We start from the raw sequence: 21158 nt of genomic DNA on the forward strand, positions 1-21158 counted from the left end.
GTCCTTGGCGACCTCTAGAATTTTGAAGTGTTTGGGCTGTGGGAGACTGATGGGGATATTGTATTTGGTTCTTTTCAGCAGGTAGTTTTAGAAGCCACTGTGTTCCCTGTGTGCTGTTGTGTCCTTGGCTGATAACACCCCTCACCCCTATGCCTACAACCGGGATGTGTCTCTGGGTTCCAGGGAAAAATAAAAAAGGTGAGAAAGAGCCACTTCATAAACTCTGTATGGCATTGGGGTGTGAGGTTGCACAACTGAGAGGCCTCCAAGAGGGTCACCCAGTAAGTGAGGAGAGAAGAAGGGACAGAACCTGATGTTGTTGCCCAGAGCAACATGGCCTCCTCTCCTCCCTGGCTGCACACACTGGACTACACTTCCCAGCCTTCCTTGCACTTAAATGTGGCCATGTGACTGAGTCCTGGCCAATGGGATGTGAGTAGATGCTGTGGACACTTTAAAATACAGCCTTGTATAGGGAACCTCCCTTGTGCAATTTTAGCTCTTCCTCCATTTGCCAGCAGAACAGAGAGGATTCTGGGGTGTTGGAGAAGGGTGGAGCCACAAGATAGAAGGAGACTGGGTTTATGAATGACTGTGTGGAGCTGACTCCCCACTGGGCAGTGCTGTGAGCATCAGATAAACTTTTATTGCATTCAGCCAAGTGAGATTTAGGTGTTTATCCATACAGCAGCTAGTGTCACCTGAAGGGATACAGAGATTTTTCTCCGTTTTGCTGGCAGCTGCCATGCAGATGTGACACTTCAAGGCTTAAGAGCAGTGCTGACCCTGTAGGGGTGGAAAAGACTGGAGGGGAGGTATCCCGGAGAAGTATTAGCACCACCAGTAGATGGGGTGGTAGCTGATGCCTAGACCTGCACTTGTACTTGAGCATCTGTGGCGCCTTTCCTGGGTACGGCCAGAGATACCACCATCTTCTAGGGATAATCCTGCAGTTACAGTGGGGCAGAAATGCAGGTTATTACTCTGTGCAATCCCTTTGCATTTAGTGTGTAATGTAATAGTGCCTGGCGCATAGTGAATGCCTATTCAGTGATATTTACGGCTCTGAGGCTGGTTGAATGAGGGAACAGGTTACACTGGATGAAGTTCTGCTGAGTTTGTACCTTCTTTTTCCCTGTCTGCCTTTCTCTCTCAACTGTGGTTCAGGACACACTGTAGGATTATAAAATGGAAGCTGGGTGCAACCTTACAGGTGACCTGATTTCTCTTCCTTATTGTATGTAGATCAGGAAGTTGACACAAGTGATATTAATGACTCCAGATCTGGCTTTGGAGTTAGGCCAGGAGATGGCATTGTATCAGTGTCACTGCTAGGGCACAACCCAGGTCTTCTGCCTCTCTAGCCAGAGTTTTCAAAATCAGAAAACTAACAAAATAATGATTTTTTTAAAAATAAAAAAGCCAGGCACGGTGGCTCACACCTGTAATCCCAGCACTTTAGAAGGCAGAGGTGGGCGGATCACGAGGTCAGGAGTTTGAGACCAGCCTGGCCAACATAATGAAACCCCGTCTCTACTTAAAAAAAAAAAAAAAAAAAAAAAAAAAAAAGTGTGGTGGGCATCTGTAATTTCCAGCTGCTCAGGAGGCTGAGGCAGGAGAATTTCTTGAACCTGGGAGGCAGAGGTTGCAGTGAGCCGAGATGACTCCACTGAACTCCAGCCGGGCAACAGAGCGAGACTCCATCTCCCCCAAAAAAAAAAAAAAAGAGAGATATCGGTTATATTCCCAATGCCCAGAGAGATCGCCATTGTTAACATTTTAGTTTATATCCTTCCAGTCTTTTTTTTTCCTTACGTGTGAATGCACACAACACATTACATATCTAGACTAATGTATATGCAATATTTATACTACATGTAGACTATACAGTATATTCTGCATATTCCATATGCATTATAAATATAGAATATACTACCTATAAAATGACAATATTCTGTAGATACATGTAGTATACTACAGAAATATATATGCTACATATATACGTATTAAAAGTATATAATAATGGTATACTACATAAATAATATATACTATACTACATAAATTATATATAATGCTACATGTAGAATATGATATATTCTGTGTACACACATAAAATATAAAGGAAAAATAAATTCATGCTGTATATATTGCATTATAACCTGCTTTTTCCACTAAGATCATAAAATTATTTTCCACATTATTAAATACTATTGTATAATGTTTTATATGGCTGTATCATTTAATCCTTGTTGTTGAACAATAAATGTTTCCCTGTTTTTGCTGTTATAAACAGTTCCAAGGTAAATGTTTGCTATTGCACATTGATTTGTTTTTTTTTTTTTTTTTGCAGGGGGCTAAAGTCCTACATGTGGAATTTTTGGATCCAAAAGTAAGAAAGATGCTAACACTTGATGTGCATAGACAAACCGATCTCTGCAAAGGCTGTGCTAATTTAAGCTCCCATCAGTGGTGAAGGAGGTGGCCCATTTCCTCATACCCTTGGCCAGGACTGGGTGGTGTCATTTTTCCAAGGGCGCCTCTCATTCCTGAGTGGTACCAGGGGAAGGGAAGCAAGCCTTGTTCTGGGCCTTCATGTCTGTGCCTCCCTGGGGTGGGCAAGCATTGGTGGGAGGCCCAGGCTCAGCTGGAGGGCTTGCAGAGGAAGTGGAAAGTAAAGATGGGGAAGATGGTGCTCAGAAGAAGGTGGGCTGGGAAGTCTCCCTGGGCATCTGGCCACCCTACTGGAGTTCTGGCTGTGGAGCCCAGTGATGTGGCCACATGAGCCTTGCTCTGGGCAGATGGGTTGGGCCAACAGAGTGCCAGAGATGGGACTGGGAGACAAGGTGGATGAGCGTGGAGAAAGACGGACACCACCAGTCGTTGGCTCCAGGAGCTGTAACAAAAGCAAATATTTAGAGGCTAGGATTGCTTAGCTTTCTCCTTGGAATCAGCAGACTCTCGGATGCTGGGATTAATTTGAAGAAATTTACTAGCAGAGTTTGTGGCAGATAAAACAGTTTGCTTATTTCACACTTGTATGGCCACCTGCTAGGAACTGTTTGTTCAGTTTCGAATTCTTTAATTAAAATCAACATAAAACAGATTGAAAACATCCCAAGAAGGGGATGCTTGATTTGCTGGAGGATATTGCAGAAAGATGGAGCAAAGTGGCTCAAAAAGTGCTTCATCACCAAGCAAGCGGGCGGCAGGGAAGTGCAGCCTGGCTAACTTTGGGGGATTCAAGTGTGTGAGTGTGTGTGCCAGAGGCTGGCAGGAAGTGCAGAGAACTCACGTGAGTTTTTGTCCCACTTTGGGCATTTTTCATGATGGTGGTGGGCTGAGGTGGAAAAGTGAGAGGTCCTTTTTGCTTCTACCCCTTAGAAAAGGCCACTTCCACATTCAGTCCTTCACTAAATAGTCATTGAATTCCTCTATGTCAGAAATTGTGAATAACATTCAACCCTTGACCTCAAGAAGCTCAGGATCGGTGAGGGAGACAGGAAAGTGAAATAGCAATTTTAACCCAGTACATGCTGTGTGCTGCAGTAAGGGTTAATGCTGGGTGCCATGGGAGCCCCCAATGCTGACCTGTGGAAGAGGCGAGGAGCTCAGGTTAGATTTCTAAGAAGACATGACATCTACCTTAACTGAGATCCAATGAGTGGATAGAATTTACTCAAGTTAAAATGATGTGTCAGTTAGCTACTGCTACAATATGCTGTGTAACAAACACCTACCATCTCTCAGTGGCAAATAACAATACCATTTATCTGGTTCATGTGTCTATGTGTTGGTTGAGGGTCTGCTGATCTTGGCTGGGCCTCATCAGGCAACTCTGCTCCATGAGCCTCTTATCCTCCTCTGGGACCACCAGCCTAGCCTGGCATGATTCTCTAATGGTGACAGAAAAAGGAGAAGAGAGAAAGCCCAATCACACTTATTCTAACATTCTACTGGCCAAAGCAAGTCATATGTCTGCACCCAAGGCTGAGGCAGGGGAACATATTCCATATATTCTACCTCTTTAGTGAGATAACACACGCATACCCAGCTCTTTGGAATGGTGGCCATTAATGCAACCCATCACACATAGGATGGATGTAGTGGTGGTGGTGGGATGTTATAGGATGAGGGACAGCATAAGAGTATGGAGCTGGGCATGCTGGGCACTGTCTGTAGGAGCATGCATATGAGGAGGGGCTTGCAAGACTCCTGGAAGGGCATGCAGGAGGAAAAGAGAAAGGTCTTATGTGTCAGCACGGTCTTTGGATTTTGTCCCCAGGGCAGTGAGGAAGCACTGGTGGATTTTAAGTGGGGAGTGACATGGTCACATTTTGCCATAGAGTCATCTCTCTGGCTAGCTTCAGAGTGGAGAACAGAGTGGGTAGGACAGAGGTTCAGGGTTAGAAGACCAGTTAGGAGCCTTTCAGTAACCCAGGCTTCCACTGGACCTGATTTCATGATCAGGAGACTCAGGTTGTGACCTTTTGTTTTTATAAAGCAGTTTTCCTGGATGCTTGTTAAACTTTAACTCATGGTATGCCAGCTCATAGCAAAAAGCCCTGCTGTTGTTATAGCAAATGGAATCAGTGGAGATGGTTAAGGAGTAGGAGGCTTGCTGGTCCTAACACATCCCATTCACTTTGGCCTTGACTCAGTAACTGGTCCCCTGAACCTCTCCATCATCTTTTCTCAGGCCCCACAGCTCTTGAGCAGGCAGAAGCTAGAGGCTGGTATCCTGGGTAGAAATTGCTCTGCTTGGCCGGGCGTGGTGGCTGATGCCTATAATCCCAGCACTTTGAGAGGCCGAGGCAGGTGGACCACTTGAGGTCAGGAGACCAGCCTGGCCAGTATGATGAAACCCCATCTCTACTAAAAATACAAAAAACTAGCCAGGCATGGTGGCACACATCTGTAATCCCAGCTACTCGGGAGGCTGAGGCAGGAGAATTGCTTGAACCCAGAAGGCAGAGGTTGTAGTGAGCCGAGATCGTACCACTGCACTCCAGCCTGGGCAACAGAGCGAGACTCCATCTCGAAAAAAAAAAAAGAAAAAGAGAAATTTCTCCCTCCCTTCCCCAAGCCCCACTCCCTTTGGGTCCAAGTGTTTCAGACGGTCTGCGTACACTGCTGGGCACAGTGACTGCCTATTGGAGATCTTGGGCCCTGGTGCCTGTGGGGAAGGCCAGCCCCGTGGGCTCTGCCCAGTGCCCATTTCCTTACACCTGCTTTTAACGCCTGATTTTGAGCTAGCCACTTTACATTTTGCATCCATCCCCTACTGGCTTGGCATAGTGGGAAAGAGGCTAGTCAAAGACCTGGGTTTGGATGCCACTTCAGCTCCCTGCAGATCCTGGGATCTTGAACAAGTCACCGGAGCTCTCTGGGCCTCGGTTTCCTCGTTGTTGGTTGATCTTAGCTGGTAAAGTCGCCAAATGCAGCCATGGGTGTGAAAGATCCTGGAGATCCTCTCACTCCTCAATTCCCTGCCCAGACACCCCCACGCATCCTGGAAATGGCACCTGAAACCTACCTTCTCTTCCTGGAGGGCCCAAGGAGACCTCTGCCAAAGCTCCCCTGGCTTTAGACAGCTCCCACGGAAATGAAAGCCTCTCATCCATGTGTTCTTGTATCCCTGAGCCCGCAAGCCCTGGTGCAGAACTGGCAGCTCACAGGTAAATACATATTGAATATGGAATGTAAACTCTTTCTAGCCTAATCTGGCCTGGCAAATTCGCCCACTCCTTCTCCTTTCTCTTCTGAAGACACTTCCCTCCCATGCCTGGTGCTCAGGACCGGGATTCACTTCACTGCCCAGGTGCTGGGCAGGCCTGTGTTTAGATTTCCCCTTCCACCTAACCTGCAAGGACCTTCGTAAAGCACTGGCCCATGGGAACACAGAGGACTGGTTATGGCTTTGCAGCTGAGGCCCAGGATTCAAGACATCTTGACATTGCTGCTCACTGGTTGTGGCCGGGGGAACTCACTGAAATCCTCTGAGCTCCGGTATATGCATCTAGAAAACAGGGATGCTAATGATTTTATGGCTATTGTTAACTGTCTCTTTTGAGCAGTTCTTGTGTGCTGGGTATGAAAACCATCACCACCACCACCATTATCACAGTGCTGGGGCTGCCAGTTTTTGAGAGTTTGTTATGGTCCCAGCAGAGTTGACTTTATGAAGAATAGCTCATTAACCCACACAAACTCCCCCAAGATCCCCTTTCTTGTTTTGAGGTGCCTACCTGACTGCTTTGGTGGTTGCTGTGAGGAGCAAAGGAAATGACGTGTGTGTGTGTGTGTGTGTGTGTGTGTGTGTGTGTGTGTGTGTGAAGGTGTGAAGGTAAAGGGACGGGAAGTGGGGAGATAGGCATGAGGGGTCTGGATGGGCCCTCCTACCTTGTTTTAGGAGAAGCAGCTCAAGTAAGAGAAAACTGTTTGGATTCTGGAGTTGAAGAGAGCAGGGTTTGAATCCCAGCTCTGCCACTTTTTACTGTGAAGTTTTGAGCCAGACACTTAGGCACTTTGAGCCTCAGTTTCCCTATATGCAAAATGGGCTAAGATTCCCCACCTTGAAGATGAATGAGATGAGGACAATTACAAAGCAGTCATCAGAAGGCAGGAAGCACATCAGATGCACTACACTAAGCCACTTGTAAAGTGGTTAGCAGGTAGCCTAGTTCATAGGACATACTCAGAAATGAAACTCACTTTCTGTGCTTTTATTTTGATTTGATCATCATCAAATGGCTTTTGAGGATAGGTAAAGAGGATTATGGTCATCCAGAGGAGAAACTGAGGCTCAGCAATGTCAAGTGACTTGCCCAAGGCCACACAGTGAGCAAATTACCAGGTAGATCCTGACCCCAGGCTTGTCTGACACTGGGTCCTGCTCACCTCCAGCCTTGCTGACTTTCCTGACCCAGCCACCTGCCTCCCTGACATCTTTGTGCCTGCCTCTGCGCCTGAGGCAATGGCTGGCACCCTGTGCTGTCCAGTGGCTAGCGTGGATCCTCTGTCCTTGCCCAGCCCTCTGCACCCCATGCCCCCCATCACCAGCTCCCCAGACTCTGCTCCTCGGCCGAGGGGCACACTGCAGTGAATCAGCCTCCTTTGTGGCGTTGATTAGAGGCCTCCTCCTACAAACATCAAAGCTTCAATTAACATGGGCCGCTTGCAACCCTCTTGCAAAACTCTGATAAGAATAGAATTTTCTCTTGGAAAATGGATTTTTATTTAGTTGTGTGTACTGTTGGTTAAATGACCTACTCTATACACTGGCACTGAGATTCTGGGGACAATTAGGGGGCTTGTCAGGAGCTGGTTATCTGAAGGAAACAGGCGCTGGGCTGTTTAGCTGTCTAATATCCTGACGGGCGGGGGGTAGAGGCAAATTAAAAAAAAGGCTTCACTCCTTCTCTAGACATGGGGAGTGGAGGGTGGTGTGCTGAGTAGGGGCTTTGTGGGGCAGGAAGGTGGTCCCTGTTCTCCTGGGAGTGTGGCTGGGTTGGCGGGCCCCAGCCTTGTTCTGCTGAGTGTGTGTGGTGTGTGTGTGTGTGTGTGTGACAATGTGTGTGTGTATATGTAGGGTGTGCAGGAGTCTCAGATGCTGCTCAGAGCATATGCTGGCCTCAAAGAGGACCCGGGGAGCTGGCTGGCTGGGTGTAGAGGGGGCACGATTCAAGAACACAGCAGAGCTGGGCGCACCTGAGCTGGAGGCATGGGAGGCTAAGGCTGGTAGGCCCCTGACTTTTTTCATAATCACTCCTCTTATTAAACTTGGCCTTCTTCAAGAGATGGGATGGGTTAATGTTCAGAAAATGCTGTCTCCTCAATCTCATTGCTTCTAGGGGAGGAAAAGAAGCACTCTTCACCTGTCCAGGATTCCTGAGAGGCCACTAACTTAGGGTCCCATCAGTCTGCAATCTTCTTGGTTCCAAAGACCCTTCCAAAAAGGGAAGCCCTCAATTCCTTCCAACTGTCCTTGAGCTTCCATTCACCGACGGAAAAATTCTTCCTATTGTCTAACCATATTTCCCCAGCTGCACTTTAAGTCTGTCCTGAATGTAGATACATTGGACAGAGTGAGAAACTTAGGGGAGTGGCCTGCTTGGGAGAGGGAGAGTTTGGGGTGGGCGCGAGGGTGGACCGCTGGCTGGGGAAGGCAGAGTGCAGAAGAGCTGGTGGGCAAACTGCTCTTCTTCCTCGAGCTGGGGAAATCTGGCATAGCATGACTGTATTGATTCAATTATTCCCTACAATGTAATACTCTGCATCTGTGTGATAGCAACAAACAGAGTTGAAAGACATACAAAAATAAATGATCTGAAAGTTAATATGGCTGAATGGGCATCTATGAATTCGAGGAGAGAGGTTTTGTTTTACATTGTAAAATCAATAGCGTGCAGAACAATGTCCTAACTTCCCCTGGGGACCCCAGCAAACCCGCCCGTATCGATTGCCATGCAAATTAATTGAATTCATGAAATCCACATTGCTGGGTAATTGATGCTTCTTATAATTACCTCCAAGTTATGAGCTTTTAGGGGATTGCATTGATTCCTGGGCCGTGGGGAGGGTGAGGGGAAGAGGCAGCTTCCTGGAAGTGCAGCCAGTGGCTGTCCAGGTGGGCAGTGGGCAGGTGGAGGTTGACCAAGGCTTGAATCAGGGTCATTTGCCTAATGGTGGTGGGAGGCAGGGGCGGTGGGATCCTCATCTCACAGTTTGCTCACCCAGCCCAGGTGAAGCTGGGAGTTTGAGGAGACATGAGCAGGTACCCCTGGACATTTGAAAGGCCCTCTGGTAGGAAGGCTTCCCTGGCATCTGGGGCTCCTTGGGGGTGCCAAGACTGTCTTCAGGGAGTAATAATAGCAAACATTTATTCAGCATTTATTATGTGCCAAGCATTGTTCCAAGTACGTTGCAAACTCATTAAATCCTACAAACAACCAGGAGGTATGTACTGTTGTTCCCTTTGGTTGTTGAAGAAATGAGGCACAGAGAGTTAGGTAAGTTGTCCAAGTGACAGAGCTGGAAACCCTGACCACAGGCTAATCCATGAATGGGCTTCAGTAGCCAACCCCCTCATATCACATGGGCAGTCTGCACTTTGACACATGTGTTTCTCAGAGGGAGAGTCTGTAACTTTTATCAGATAATCACTGATTCAAATATCTGTTATATAAACATTGTTTCTATTCCTTATATTTATACAGTGATGAGTGTTTTAATTCATTCTTGCAGGACATACTGTGTGACCTTGGGAAAATCACCTAACTTATCTGAGCCTCTTCTACAACTGCAAAAGCTGGAGGTTGGGATGGATGTTGTCCAGGTCTCTTTGCAGCTCTGGCATCTACGGGTGATGCAGGGTATTTGCCCATATGGACCTCCCAAGAAGCCCTGAGCCAAGGATGATGCTGGGCAAATGAGGAACCATAGACACATTGGGGCTAGGTCTCTTAGGGGGAAGCTTATGCAGCAGGTTAGTGGCAGGGACATGAGGACAGGTGAAGCCAGTCTCCAAGCCAGGTGTACCTCAGGCTTCTGTTTCTTGTCTTCCTAGAGACCCTCCCATGGGAGTCAGCCAAACCCATGGAGGAGTCTGGTGCTGGGTCCTGGAGCCTGCACTGCCATCCCTCTACCTTGGAGCCACAGGGCAGCACAGCTGGGAAGAGCTCCCTTCTCTCTATTGCTGCTGCGTGGGAAAGTTGTCTCCCCTTCCTGGGCTCAGTGCTTTTACTTGCAGAATGAGTTGACTTTGGGAGCTGTGGCTGGAGCCAGGGGCCAGGGATGCTCTTGGCCACAGGGTGGGCAGGCTGGGTTGGAACCCAGAGGGAGGCAAAGGCTCCTAACAGATACTGTCTCCAGGAAAGTACTTGTGTAATGCCAGCCCTCTTCTTCCCTGGGCTTGGCAGAAGGTGAGGGCTGGCCATTCATGTCACCCTTCCCTCTTCCCAGGCTCAGCTTTGGAGCAGTTGAGGCTGAGCTCTGGAAAGACCTGTCTCCTGATTGGTGGAGTCTGGCCTGGTGGAGCTGAAGCACCATGAATTACCATCCACAGTAGGGACCTGGCCTGGTTCCATGTCCTTGCCAGGGCAGCCTGGGCTGGCCAGGTGGCACTCACAGCAGGGAGACTGGGGCTTAGAGTTCAAGGTGGAGGCTGGAGCACGGGGTAGGAAGCTTGGTTCTGCCTGTGGCTGGAGCTTCTACCTGGCTCTTGAGGACTTGGTGCAGGGTGGATGTGGCCATGAACCCCTCATTGGGCCCTAGGAAGTGGTTCTGGCTCTCCATCTCCTGGAAGCTTTGGGACTAGAAAGTACTGACTCCCTACAGGGCAGGTACCTCTGCAGAGGGTAAGTTGTGTGGCATGCTCAGAGGTTTCTGGTACTGCTACAGCCTCCTTGCCAACCCCAGCCCATGGTGTGGAGGCTCCAGGCTCTGCTAGGGTGTCCTTCCTGGCAACAGTCATAGTCTTGAGAGGGAGGACCTGGGAGGCTTCCCTGACTCATCCAGGCCAACAGGTGGCCAGCTAATAGGCAGAACTCTCCTGCCTTGATCTCTGTGTCCAGACTAGGGGTTCCTGAATGACCTTGATGCTGAACTTCTGGACCCAATGACTCTTGAGAGATGGTAGGGATCTTACAAGATTATCTAATCTAACCTCCTCACCAAAATGAGGTTCAAAGAGGTCATTTGGCTTGTCCAAGTTCACATGGTCAGTAGGTATCAGAGCTGAATCTTCAGTCCAAGCCTTCTGACTTAAGTGTAGGAGTCTTTCCATGACATCAAAATAATCTCCCAGCCACTAGCAAGCCATCTCTCTGGGCATCTCTGGTGTGGGGTGTTGGTGTTGGTGGAGGGAGGGTCCTCTCTATCCTCCTCCTAGAGAATCCTAAGACTTCACAGGGGTCAGGACATGGTAGAAGGCTCCTGCCTTGCTGGCTGTGTCTTTGCACCTGGCTGCTGGACCCCCGGAACCTTGAAGGACACAGGCTTCTAGATCTAGCTAGGACGCCTCTCTCCCTCTCTTCTGGAGAGAATAGCCCATTCTCCCTCTGCACACCCTAGGGCAGAGACGGCGTTATGGCAGCCTTAATAGGGGAAGTTGATGAATGCATCAGAAATGTGTATAATTAAGATTGAAAACTAACTGTGGGATGATTGATGTTCCTCTCTCTCTCCTCTGTCCCTGCAGGAGAGGAATTCTCTCTGTATATACTGAGCCCCAAGGAAGGAATAGGGTGAGGTCTGGCATGGGGCCTGGAGTGAAGGAGAGCTGAAATCTATCTTCCTTCCTTCCTTCCTTCCTTCCTTCCTTCCTTCCTTCCTTCCTTCCTTCCTTCCTTCCCTCCTTCCTTCCTTCCCTCCTTCCTTCCCTCCCTCCTTCCTTCCCTCCCTCCCTCCCTCCCTCCCTCCTTCCCTCCTTCCTTCCCTCCCTCCCTCCCTCCCTCCCTCCCTCCTTCCTTCCCTCCTTCCTTCCCTCCTTCCCTCCCTCCTTCCCTCCCTCCTTCCCTCCTTCCTTCCCTCCTTCCTTCCTTCCTTCCTTCCATCCCTCCTTAACTCACTCACCCACCCATCCACCTACTCACCCATCTGTTCACCCATCCATCTATGCACATCCACTTATCTACTCACACATCCATCCACACACACAGGCACCCACTTATCTACTCATCTATCCATCTACTAATCCGTCCATCCATCCATCCATCCCAGAGGTTCTTCGCGTACATGCAGCGGGCACTGATGTGGGAGGTGTACTAGTGGGTACAGAGGTGAACACTGGACAGAATGATGCAGCAAGTGATCAGGGAGGAAGACAGACACTTGCCTTATGTCAGAATTTCCTGGGGTTTCCAATAGTTAATTATTCAAGGAGAAGGCCTCAGAAAGAGCATAGACTTCTTCTATAAAAGGAGTCAGGATGCTCATGTTGTTTACATTTTGTGCTACAAGAGCATATTTAGTGTTGCAGGCCCTGGTGAAATTTTCATTGCCATAGTTACCCTAAGCATTTGAGGAGAGCCTACTAGGCCCATTCCCCTGAGACTTCGTTTAACCCAACCCAACCCAACAACCAAATGGATCCAGTACAGTTGCTAGCCCTGTTTCACAGATGAGGAGACTGAGGCTTAGGTAAGCAAAGCAAACATGCCTCAGTTAGCAACCAGGGTTGTCATGAGAATGGAATGAGGTCAATGCCAAGTTTTAGTCTGCAAACAAGTTGGAAGATTGATATGAATCAGAAATAATCAGTGTGCTTTTAGAAATATTTCCTCTTAAGCTTTGGTACAAATTGATTCTGCCCTTAGGGACGTGGGCCACGTGGGAGTCAGAAGGCAAAGAAAAACAGACCCACAGCTAAACCTGTTCTCTTGGCTCCAAGAGCTGGGTGGTACCAAAGCTTAAGGAGCTCTGACTTTGTGTAATGCTGCATATTTATTTCATCATCTGATTTTCGTGTAACGAGGCTCTGCCACACTGTGAGAGTATTACCCCACAAAGCAGGGTTTATTATCACCATTTCACAGATGAGAAACTGAGGCAAAGAGAGTCAGGGTCACTTGTGTAGGATAACCCAGATAATAAGTGGAAGACAGGAGTTTGAGATCAGGTGAGGTAAATGCCTCCTTGTGCTTACTTCTACCCTGACCTGCCTGCTGCCCTAGGTGAGCCACATAGCTGTATCTATGGGGGTAGAGCCAGGAACAAAGATGACCAATTCCATCTCACTGCCTTTCCTGGAAATACTGAACAACCCTGAACCTGCCCATGCCTTACACAGCCAGGCCTGCTCTGAGTGTCATTCGGAGCTCCAGCTATGGCAGGACCTGTTGATTTCCTGCCTGGGTCCCTACGTCTCATCTCCTCACCCCACTCACTGCCATGGGCACTGACTGGGCCACTGCTGTGGGTTTGATGCCCTGTTGGGGGTTGTGGCTCCAGACCTAGTCATAGGCCCCCGTATTAGCTATCCACTGTAAATGATCCCAGAACTCAGCAGTTTAAGACAACAATAAACATGGATGATCTCATCCAGTTTCTGTGGATCAGGAACTTGAGAGTGGCTTAGCTAGATGTTTTTGGCATGAAGTCTTTTGTGAAGTTGCAGTCAACATGTTGGCTGGGGCTCCCATCTCATCTGAACGCTTGACTGTGGCTGTGGGATCCACTTCCAAGATGATTGACTTGCATGGCTCACAAGGCCTCCTGGCTACTGACAGGAAGCCACTGTTCCTTGCCCTGTGGACCTCTCCATAGGACTGCTTGAGTGTCTCCAGGGCATGGCTTTCCCTAGAATGAGTGATCTGAGTGAGACAGAGCCCAAGAAGAAAGGAGCAATGTCTTTTATGGCCTAGTTTCAGAAGTCACTCTGTAACTTCTAACACATTCTTTTTACTAGAAGTGAGTCACTAAGTCTGGCCACATTCACGTGGAGGGGAATTCGGGTTTTTTTTTTTTTTTTTAAGGAATGCTAAAGAAAATTGTGGACACATTTTAAAACCAGCATACTCTTAACTGTTCTTTTTGGCTGGTAATGGTAAGCTACCCAGCTCTTAACCAGACACCAATCAGAGCTCCACCAAAGGCTCTTTGGGGATAGTTCCTCCTGACTGTGGATCACAGCTGCTTCTGATCGTGGGAGGTGAGGGTGTCTTAAAACCCCCTTTCCAGTCCATTTCTAGCCATTTCCTTTTATTCTAGCTCACTGTTTTCTATTTATTCTTTATAACAATGATAGCTACCCTTAATTGAGTAGCTGCCATGTGCCAGGCACTACACAGATATTATCCATAATCCTTAAATTCTGCAAGGTGGGAAAAGGCAGGTTCAGAAAAGAGGTGACTTGTCCTGGGCCACACACTAGTACTGGCAGACCCAGGGTCACCCTGGGCTTCCCTGGCCTGCCTGCTGCGGGCTCCTGCTGCCCCCTACCTGATGAGCGTTTCTCTTGTCTCAGCCCTGCCCTGTCTTCAGGACCTGGCTCAGGCATGGCCCGTTGGAGAGGCTCCCTCTCATGGGCCCCTGGATGGCAGTGAGTGATTCGGGAGTCCCTCCATGTCACCATCTTCTCGTTGTTTGTGTACACACTTCGTTTCCCCCACTAACCCATGAGTGTCTTCAGGGTACATGTTTGTCAATGGTCCCCATGTCCCCTAGAGTGCCTAGCAAAGCACCTGGCACATAGCAGGACTCAGGATTTGGGACACAAATGATTGGAATGGTCCCGCTGGCTAGACAGCTGAGATTCATCGCCTTTAGCAGGTCTCAGGGAAAGGGTCAGAAACCCAGGCTCCCTGCACCAGTCTGCCGTGACTGTTTCCTACCTGTGCCCCACTGTCCAGAGCCAATGGCCCGGCCCCCCTCACTTCAACACAGCCATGTGGGTCAGCTACTCCTGGCTGCATTGCTGCTGCCCGACCCGCCTCACCCTCCTTTCTCTTATCATAGCTCCCAACTCCCTGCTCGCTCTTCCCTAAATTGATTCTCAGTAAAATCCCTCTTTATTCTGACTTCTCAGGCCTCTTTAGGTTTGTTCCTGGAATCTTTTGTTCCTCTCCCTCCCCCAGCTCATCCGGGTCACTCTCTTTGGCCTCTGTCCCCACCCGCCCCTCCCCGGATGGTGGGACCTGTTGCCGCTCTCCTGCCTGTGTCCCCACCCCCTGCCGTGCCCCTCCCTGTGCCCATCTCCCCCTGCACATCTCCTTGGCTCTCGTCTCCAAGGTTACCTAGCGACTTTGCCTATATCTGCTCCCTCTCCTCGCCTCCCATTTCTGAGCGGTTCTTCCAGGGAGGGTCGAGGGGGGGCGGGCCTGGGGGTGGGCAGCGGGGAAAGATAGTCTTCCGCCTTCCCCCTTTTCCCTGGCCCTGTAACTGCTGGTCCATCATTTATCCCTCTCTCCTCCCCTCCCTGCTTTGTAACCTCCTCTCTGGGTTTTTCTGCTTATCTCTTTTTCTCCTCTTGTCTCTTTTTCCCTATCTTTCTTTTTCTCTGTCTCTCTCTGTTTCTACCTCTCTCTGTTTCTGAGTCTCTCTCTGACATGCTCGCTGTCATTCTGTCTTTGCCCTCTTCCTCTCTGAATTCTTGTTTCACACTCACAATAAAGAATTATCCGAGCTCCAATTCCCTGAGCGGACCCTCATCAACATCCCATCCTGGTCTCTTTAGGTGTTGGTGCCGAAGGGTTTTGCAGGAGGACGTTGAAAGTCTGAAGCCCAGTGTGGGGCTGAGTTCTATTTAGGGCCGGTCATGAAGTGCTTTGGGAAGGGGAGAGGTACACAAGCATGTGTACCCCACTTTCCAAATATATGCCAGGCCAAAGGCAGACTGGAACCCCACCCACCTTTTGTGTGGCCAGGCACACCTGCACAGGCAGAGGCTAAGGCTGAGAGACACCCCCAGGTGTCAGGGAGAATGCCATTGGTCCACCGAAGGCTCCTGCGGGCTGCCTGTGCTTGCAGTCTACAGGTGGACCTATTTCCATCACACCAGACAATGCTCACAAAGAGCCCAGCCCGGAGCCTGGCATACAGCAGGTGCTCAGTAATTGCATGTCTCCTTTCTGATTGGGGTCAGAGGGAGGTGCACAGGGCTTCTGGCCTCCTTGTCAGACATGATGCACCATTCTGGGATAAATAAACCTTTTTTTCCAAGAATGTTTTGAGGGAATTTTCCAGAAAAATTAAGAATTTTTTTTCCTTTCAGAAATGTTCATTCCCCCCGCTGAAATTTTCCATTTTTCTGACTTTCATATCTGTACCTAAACATAGTAAATGGCTTCCATACTTTAACATGATCATTACATCTTAATGCATCTTTATGTTCCTAAAGTAATAGTGATCTTATAAAAGACCCTAGAAACAAGATTCTACATAAATTTGGACCCCCTCACATTTTCCCTTGGCCTCAGTGTTTCTGTCCCTCCCCCTACTCCCCCTGCTTTATGTCTCTAGAGCCCTGGGAGATGAGGCTGACATGACAGGTACTAGAGTCTCCTAAATACGGGAGTAAGAAGGGGGTTCTCAGCTCAGACCCAGCCCAGTCAGGCCCCATCTGTCCACCTAGGATGGTCAGGTCCAACCAGGTCCAGCCAGACCTTGTCAGATCCAGTTAGGCTGATGGAGGCTTCAGCTCTTAGTGTCTTTCCTGGCCCTGTAGAGGGATTCTTTTTGGCTTCTTACCAAATTCTCAGGACAAGGTAAGGAATCAGGGTCAGGGATGGGTTCCTAGCTCAGGTGCCTACAGGCATAGAAGGACAATCTGTACTACTCTGCCATTCTCCTCTCCCCTACAAATATTTGGGAACACATCTTTACTGTGTGCCAGGTCTAGCCCATCCTCCAGCCTCTAGGAATGCTTCTCATCTTCTCTGTTGATCTGTTACAAGTGCCTTTTCAAAAATGGATGTATAACTCACCTCTTCCTGGAAGCCTTCCCTGATTAACTCCATGCATCCATTCAACATGCATTTATGGAGTGTCTGCCACATGCCCTGGACTATAATGGACACAGGGAATACCTTAGTGAACAAGATGGGTGAAGTTCCTGCCCCTATGAAGCTTGCATGGGAGAGACAGGGAGTAAACAGAAAAACAGCTACCATGGGTGAGAAATAGGGGATCTTACCCTAGCTAGAGGGTCAGGGAAAGGCCCAGTTCACTCTCAAAGGAGAAAGACCCTGTCTTGAGAGGGAAGTTCTAGTCCATCTTGGCCACAAACTAGGGGTGTGACCTTGGGCAAGTTACCTGTCTCTCAGCTTATTTTCCTCAGCTGTGAAAGAAAGGGTCCCTTTCTGCTCTAGAATTATGTGTTTACTTAAAAGCAAATTTACTTTCAGACAAGTTTATAAACAAATTATTTCTTGAGACTTGGGCATTGTAGAAAAATGTGAAATTCCAATTAAACATAAAGAAAAAATAATAGAATAATCACAATGAAACAGTCAACCTAACAAAATCATTCCCATCACCCACAATTCCACCTCTCAGAGACAACTGCTCCTGGCATCTTGGGAATCTCAGCTCACGCGGAAGCAGGTAGCAAACTGTCTGCTGAGGTCCCTGGAGTGTGCCGTCTCCCACTCACCCACATCCTTTGTCTCTGCTCTGCCTCCTTGCACACACCACGGGATGGAGTGGGGGACCCCAGCCAGACTTGGGCCCCTTGGGTCCATGGCCCACGATTTCTTTCCAAAGGCTGAAGGCGCCTCTGTGGCTGCAGGGCTGCTCTGACATCTTGGGCCACATTTGATGGAGAGTCCGCCCTGCCAGAGCTTGCTGGGTAGACCCTCTCCAGGCTCAGCGACGCTGTAGCACCGGAGAATGGGCTGCTGGAGCACCTGGGGCCCTGTCCACCCAACCGGCCAGGTGGGGATGCAGTGCAGCGTGTGGCCAAAAGATGGCAGCACTGCACTACCTCAGGCCCGTGCTGCAGCGGGCAGCAGGAGGGTTCCGCCAGGCAGGTGTATGTGCCAGGGTCTGGTCACGGGGCTGGCCCTTTGTCCTCCAAGGCTCTGAGTGGGAACCACCAATTTGGCTGGGCCTCCTGGAAGTCGGTGCTTGAGTGGCCTTACCCAGAGCAACAGGCAGATCGCTGCATTCCAGAGGCCTGGGGCCCTGGCCCCCACCTACCACTGAATTGTTCCCTAAGCCTCTAGTGTCATTTGCTGTTTCAGTGTGGAACGATCTGGGAGTGGGAGATGAAGACCCTGCCTCATCTTGGGCCAGCCCCTCCTGCTTCTCCTCCAGCAGATCTTCTTTTGTGATACCCAAATGGGCTGGAAGGGGAGGGAGTGAGAGGGAGAAGGGGCAAGGACTGCCGAGATCTCAGGCTGCAGTCTCACTTGCTGGGCCTCCAAGCCAAGTTCCACCACTTGCTTGCTGGGCTACCTCGAGCAAGTGACTTAACATCTCTGAGTTATTTCTAAAAGGGGGTACAATGAAAAAATATTAGGCTTTTTTATTATTAGCTATTTTATTGACAGCTCTAAAAGACCTAACCTCTCCTAGTTAGTATATTAGGTGGATCCAGAAGCATTTCTCAGTGGTCTTATTTTCTAATAGTCCCTGTGCTTGTCCTGTGTCCTCCTGTTAGGACCCCCACCCTCTGCCCGTCTCCATTTCATAATAACTCAGTGATACCCATCATTTATCAGGCATGGACACCATGCTTGGCACAATGCTTGCCTTCCAAGGAACCCTTTGAGGTACCACCTTTTACACGTGGGGAGCTGGGGCTTGAAAGATGGAGTATCTTACTCAAGGCCACACAGTAGAGCTAGGATCCAACCAGCTGTCCCAGTCCTGGATTCTCTTCCTTCAGACCCCTTGGCCCCTACTCTGCCGAGCCGGGCTGTTTTTTCCTGTTCGGACACCAGTCAGGGCCCTGAGTCCCCTTCTCTGGGGTTCTGATCCTGCTATAAACCTTGGGTGCCTGTTGATGTGGCCGCTAAGCTCCTGAGTGTGTGGGGGCAGAGGCGGGTCGGAGCCTCGGCTGCCCTTCGGTGTGTGTCCTCCGTGTGGGGCAGGAGGGGGATGGAATAACTCACAGGAGGCTGGTGCCCAGTCCTGCCTGGTGCTCTCCCACCCCGCAGCTAGTGCTGACTTGTTAGGCCAAGGAGCTGACGCCCTAACAGCGCCTGTCAGACTCCAATGAGTTGATGATGTGGAAACTGGTTATTAAGTGTAATAACAGTGGTTTGGTTTTTCCACGGATCTGCCTGTAAGTGCCTAAGTGACAGCTGGCCTGTGCCACGGTGCTGCATGCTAAGTGGCCTGAGGATGGGGCACAGGAGAGGGTGTGAGGGGCTCTTCTAAGGTTTTGGTTGGAGGGAGGCCAGGAGGTGCTGTTGCCTGTGCCTCTTCTGTGGGTGAGGCCTTTCAGTGCATGTGGGACAATGGGCCCTGGCTTCTTGGCCTAGGTCTGGGCTGGATGGAATGTGTGGATTCAGGACAGCAAACTAGGTGGTGATGTGTCCCCAAACCTAACGGGTCCTCATATACACAATACCCCTCACTGACCTTGTCCCTGGATCAACAGTTTAAGAACCGGATTGGAAATCTGGAAACTTGGAGTTTAAGCTTTGCCCATCATTGCTTGTTACCTTAGGAACATGGCTTAACTCTTCCAGTTGCCTAGTCTTCACAATGAAGGGTTTGAACAGGATTAATTTATTCATTTAACTACAAGTGTCAAACCAATGAACAATGGATAGAAACTTTCTGTTAGATGAATGGATAAAGAACACATAGTAAATACATACAGTGGAATATTATTTAGCCCTGAAAAAGAGGGAAATCCTGTCATTTGCAACAACACAATGAACCTGGAGGACATTATGCTAAGTGAAATAAGCCAGTCACATGTATATGACATATCAGAAATTGATTCCATGTATATGATGTATCAGAAATTGATTCCACGTGTATGACATATCAGAAATTGTCAAACTAATATCAGGAGAGAAAACAGTTGGCTGCACCAACAGCACCCAGGGCTTGGAGCAAATTGTCAGGGCCTAGGGGAAGAGGCAAATGGGGAATTGTTATTCCACATGTATAGCGTTTCGGTTCTGTGGGGTGAATAAGTTCTAGAGCTCTGCTGTACAACATAGTGCTTATAATTAAGAATATGGTATTGTGTATTTCAAGATTCCTTAAGATCTCATGTTAAGTGTTTTTACCACAAAAAAAACCCCCCAAAGAAATACGAGAAACTTTGGGAAGTGTTGGATATGCCTATTACCTTGATTGTGGTGATGGTATCATGGGTGTTTGCGTATGTCCAACTTCACCAAATTGTACACATTAACTAGGTACAGTTATTTGTATATCAACTATACCTCAACAAAGCTGTTAAAGGAAACTTGCTCTTAGACATATTTTGTTTGGCCTATACAGTGTTTTAAATTTAAGCGCCCACATTTAATATTCTAGAATTTCTGATAGAGATCCACACTTCTGACCTTCTTTCAAAACTGTAAGAATTGGTAGCACTGGGCCTGCATGTCCACATGGCAACAACTGGCTGCAATCTTTCTCCCCTCACACAGGGTTTACACTCTCCTAACTTGCCACAGTCCCCACCACTCCCTATTGTATCCCCCACACAGGGGCTGAGTGCCAATGGCTGTTGGCTTATTGCACCTGATCCTCCTCACTCACCTGCATTCAGTGCCTGGCCCTGCATCGGATAGTCACTGAGGGCCCATTTTGTGCATGGCATCATGCTCTTTACATCAGAAATTATGATGATAAAGAGCTTAGAAGAGGGCAGTGGGACCTGGGTATAATGAGATCATAGACATCTCCAACATCATTTTCAGCTGAGAATTCTAGAATTCTGTAATACAAGAAGTCTCTGCCCCTCTCTCCCTGAACTGTAAAAATGAACATTTTCACTCAGGGTGATCTCCATCTCCATGCTCAGGTCGGGAAGGGAGACTGTTCCCTTCCCACTGTCCGCATGCCTCGTCCTGACCCTACAAATAATTTAGCCCCCTGGATGTGTGTGTGGGGAGCTCTCATAAGCTAGCCGTGTACTTACTTTCTCTCTCTCTCTCTCTCTCTCTCTCTCCCCCCCTCCTCTCTCTCTCTCTCTCCCCTCTCCTTTCTCTCTCTCTCCCCTCTCCTTTCTCTCTCCCTCTCCTCTCTCCTCTCTCCTCCTCTCTCTTCCTCTCTCTTCTCTCTCTCTTTGCTCTCTCTCCTCTCTCTTCTCTCTCCTCTCTCTCTCTCTGCAACATGGGAATAAATACCGTCATTCCTGTATAAGAAAATGTGTTCGGGAAATGGGAAAGTACTATACAAATGAACAATTGTTATTAATTTTATACATATAAACAGCAGAAGATATTTTCTCCTCCTTTGTATCAAGGGGATGGCAGAAGAATAAAGTGAAGTGATAGGCATGTCACTGCCTTGGAAGGGAAATTGTTCCAGTCCACAAGGGATTCTTGTATTGTGATTATTAATATAGTTCACCAAATGGTCTTGGCTGGAAGCCTGAAAGTGTAGCAGCTGCAGGGACTCGAAGCTCTCCACCACTGTGGCTCCTGCCTGCCTTCTCAAGACAGGTTTTCCCCTTCTCTAGGCTGGCATTCCTGTCTCCCAGAACCTAGCTCTGATCATCCTTTTCCCACGAGTTCTCCTGGATGAAC

General features: G+C 48.8%; 1 long non-coding RNA gene across 1 annotated transcript; it reads right to left on the minus strand.

The window, feature by feature from the left end:
• Positions 1 to 624: 624 nt before the first annotated feature.
• LOC115830489 lies at positions 625 to 20282 on the minus strand. The gene is made up of 3 exons (XR_004026041.1): positions 20167 to 20282; positions 5861 to 6016; positions 625 to 947 (listed from the first exon to the last, which is right to left on the minus strand). It is a non-coding gene; the product is annotated as an uncharacterized LOC115830489 (long non-coding RNA).
• Positions 20283 to 21158: the final 876 nt, after the last annotated feature.

Source organism: Nomascus leucogenys, chromosome 15 (assembly GCF_006542625.1).
Source record: "Nomascus leucogenys isolate Asia chromosome 15, Asia_NLE_v1, whole genome shotgun sequence".
Lineage (NCBI taxonomy): Eukaryota > Metazoa > Chordata > Mammalia > Primates > Hylobatidae > Nomascus > Nomascus leucogenys.